The 3,954-nt window shown below is 33.0% G+C and overlaps 1 protein-coding gene across 1 annotated transcript in view; it reads left to right on the forward strand.

Annotated features, from left to right (window-relative positions):
* The window catches only part of LOC107618644, an 86,753-nt gene continuing 84,115 nt past the window's right edge, over positions 1,317-3,954 (forward strand). The window contains exon 1 of the mRNA XM_016320760.2: positions 1,317-1,517. The gene's annotated coding sequence lies outside the window, so the exon portion shown is untranslated. The remainder of the gene's footprint in view (positions 1,518-3,954) is intronic.

Below are 3,954 nucleotides of genomic sequence, written 5' to 3' on the forward strand. Positions count from 1 at the left end.
AAAATTTGTATAATGTTCAAGTTTCATGATGGGAATAAACACGTTAACTCTGTCACTCCTAAAAATTGAAAGATGGAAAACGTGAAGTTGAGGGATAAATAAAATAGAGAAAGAAGGGGGAGATAACCGTTTTAATTGTGTGTTAGAGAGATAAATAAAACAGAAGAAGAGATGGAGATAGCTGTTTGCCAATTGCTAGGAGAGGTGGATGGAAATAAATAAGTGAGAAATAACCATTTCAATTCTCTTATCATTTTTTTCGCTTTATTTACTGTACATCAACTTCATGATTTCAGTTTGTCTGTTTTAGGTGCAGTAGGAAGGGGTGGGGGTAATGGGTGGGTGGGATTAGGGTAATTAATAATAATAAAAAAAGATATTTGTGTCATTTCAAAAATTATTATGTTCAAAAGGACGATTTTATAACGTTTTTGTAACGTTGAGATGATTTTAATAACAAAAAAAGTTCGGGGACGATTTTGATTTTGGCCTCACACCTTAGGAACAAAAAATTTACTTAACCCAAAATTTTAGATTAAATTATAGATCGAATTGGATTGATTTAAATTTGAAAAATAAAAACTGATGTTCAAGTTCTATGATGAGAATAAATACGGTAATTGTGCCCACTCCTAAAAATTAAAAGATGGGAAGCGTGGAGTTGATGGATAAATAAAACAGAAAAAGAATTGGGAGATAACCGTTTTAATTGTGTGTTAGGGAGATAAATAAAACAGAGGAAGAGTGAGAGATAACCGTTTATCCATTGTTAGGAGAGGTTGACGAGAATAAATGAAACAGAGGAAGAGTGGGAGATAACCGTTTTAATTCTCTATGTATCGTGCATCAACTTCATGCTTCCCATCTTTTAAATATATTCCCATACAACAAACAAAATTTAAGTATATTTCAAACTTTATATACTCCCATACAACAAATTAAACAAAATTTGAAATATCATTATATTTAAATTATATTTTAAATTTTTATGTACTCTTACGCAACAAACAAAATTTAAAATATATATAATTTGAATTTAAAAATTAATACTCAAGAGAGTACATAAAAAATTTAAAAACTTTGTGAGTTAGAAACAATAGTATTAACAGTGAGGTAGTTAGAAAAAAGATAATCGTATTAATAGTGGGCAGTTTATTGGACAGTCCATCTTTCCTATCATTTAAAATGAACAGTTTATCATTGAAAAACTACATATATCTCATTTATTTCACAAGATAAAAAAGGACTATTTATTTCAGTAAATATTTTTTAAATTATTTATTTCAGTAATTATTATAATTAATTTATTTATCACACGAACTAGCCAGCAGCTTGGCTCAATCATTCTGTCGCCGGCCTCTCGTCGTAGTTCGTGTGTCACGCCTTCTTGGCATCATCACGCCGACTCAGTCAAGAAAAAGCAGAAGCCGCCAGCAACTCGCCGTTGGTTCGGACGTCGTCGTCCTTCTTGCTTTTTGGCCTTGCCATCGCCGCCTACTCGCTGGTCTCGTCGGCGAGTGAGTCATGCCTTCACTGTTCTTCTTTTTCAAATTTTTCCTTGTCCCTGTCTTCCCTATTTCACATCTTCTTGCATTTTTCTTTAACTAATTAACTAATTTTGCTATAAATCATCACTGAATTTTAATCATGTTCTGATTAAATTAATACACTATTGTTGATACCATAATTATGAAAACATGCGGAATCCTGTGTCGTCTTAGTTTTTTGTATGCCAATGAATTTCTGTGAAAATATATTATCTCTGTGAAAATATATTAGCTAGTCCAGGAGAACAAAGTTAGGCAACATGCCACTTGGAGTTCAACACTTGAATTTATGTGAAAATATCATTGTTATGAAAATCGAATCGGACCGATCGGTTTGACTGGAGTAATTGAGAACCGGTTATTTGGCCGGTCCAGTTGATCCTAGAACCGCCTTATAAAAAACGGTGGAAAAATCAGCCAGGTTTTTAAAGCTCCGATTTTTGAGTGAATACCCAATCCGACCCCTGACAATTTTTGCGAAAGACAACGAGGCCCCTAGAAAAAAAAACCACTTTCCGGCCCTGAAAATTTTTTCCATGAGACAAATTAGTCCCTACGTCAATAATCTATTTTTGGGGTTAAGATGGTGATGTGTCCGTTAAATGCCAGCTTTGATTGGCATATTAATGAATCACCCAACTTGGTCCCTAACAATTTTTTGAAAATATAATTTCGTGTTTTATCTGCACTTCACAGAACATGATCAACCCTAAACGCCTCTTCCTCCTTCCTTCTTGTGTAGAACCCTAACTGTCTACCACTATGAGCCATGAAGATCATTCTTCGGAAACTAGGAGTCGCAACCTGTGTGATTATAGTGTTGGCGAAGAGAGTATGTGCTGCACCTTTTCTTTTGGAAGAGTTGGGCAGCCAAGAAAGAAGAAATTCATGTCTCCAAAATGTCACTGTGGGTCCTATGCAATTCTCTTCCAATCTTGCGCAGAACTTAATCCCAATAGGTTCTTCTTGGGATGCCCTAATTACAATGTAAGTATTGATTTTTTTTGTATATTTCTTAAATTTGAAAAATTTATGTAATTTTGATTTTTTTTACAATCAAATTTTTTTATTTTCAGGCACCCATCCCACATTGCAAGTATTTCAAGTGGCTAAATGTATTAATTTACGAAAATATTGATGAGGACATTACTTCTAAGAATGCTATTTTAATGGAAAGGAGATTGAAGGAGGTAGAACATAAAATGAAGGAGTTAAAGATGGAATTAAATTTGAAAAATCAAAACGAAATTGGATCTCAAGGTGGTAGATATTACTTCAGATGTTTTAGGCTTATAATTTTGGGTATAATTAGTATCATAATTGCTGTAGTTTTTAGGACATGTCCTAAGTAATTCTCATAACCTTAGCTGTGACATTTTATAATAATTATGTTGCATTGTAATGGTTTTAAGATGTAACTAAATCTGTATAATATTATATTTTATGTTAATGAATTTGCTATCACTTTAATATAAGATGATATTGTATTAAAAGAAATTAGATTATATTACAAATGTGTAATCACATATTTTGATGGATGAAGATTTAAAAATCTGGATATACAATAATTGTAAGCTAAATATATGTTTTATCAAATTAAAAAAAGTTTGTACAATATGATTTTTATATGTGCTATATGATAATAAAGATGTAGCTATAAACATAATCCAAATACAATCCTATACTTAGGTCCATCATTAGGAGGTGCAGATTGAGATAAATCAATCTCTTCACCAAAATTTACATTGGGCGAGGCTTTCAATTTTGACATCTTTTTCTTATTTTTTTTGCCTTTGCTTGGAAATGATGATGCAAATATAACATATAGATTCAGCAATTTGCAATCAACAACACATAACAGACCTAGCAGAATTAACATAATTAAAAAAATAGAATACACAAAATAACAAATGCAACCATTGGATCATGTTGTTGTCCTAGCTTGTTTGTTGCTGCTCCAACGGAAGTTCCTGATTGAGTCTTGCTTTCCTTTTTTGTCTTTTTAGTCTTTGACTGCCAATTTGGATCCTTAGGTGCACCTTTGCAAGTCTTGTGATAATGACCTTTCTCTCCACACTTACTACAAGTTACTTGGTGCGATCCCTTAACTTTATTGCCAATCACCATTTCGATAGGAGCTTTCATCCACCTAAGTTTTGGCCGGCCAACTAGACGTACGATTGGGGAGGGAGGATTTGTTGACAATCTGTGGGATCCAATATTCCTCACTATTTACTGGTTGGATCACATAGGAGTATGCTGCTTGGACATCATCCATTGTCAGTGACTTATCGATAAAGTCTTCTAATTTGTATCCCATATTTTTCAATCTAAAAATTGCAGCAAGTGCCTGCTTGCATGGAAGCCGTACATACAATTTTAATAAATCAAATTCCAAAATGACAGA

This window comes from Arachis ipaensis, chromosome B09, assembly GCF_000816755.2.
Source record: "Arachis ipaensis cultivar K30076 chromosome B09, Araip1.1, whole genome shotgun sequence".
In the NCBI taxonomy this organism is placed as follows: Eukaryota; Viridiplantae; Streptophyta; class Magnoliopsida; order Fabales; family Fabaceae; genus Arachis; species Arachis ipaensis.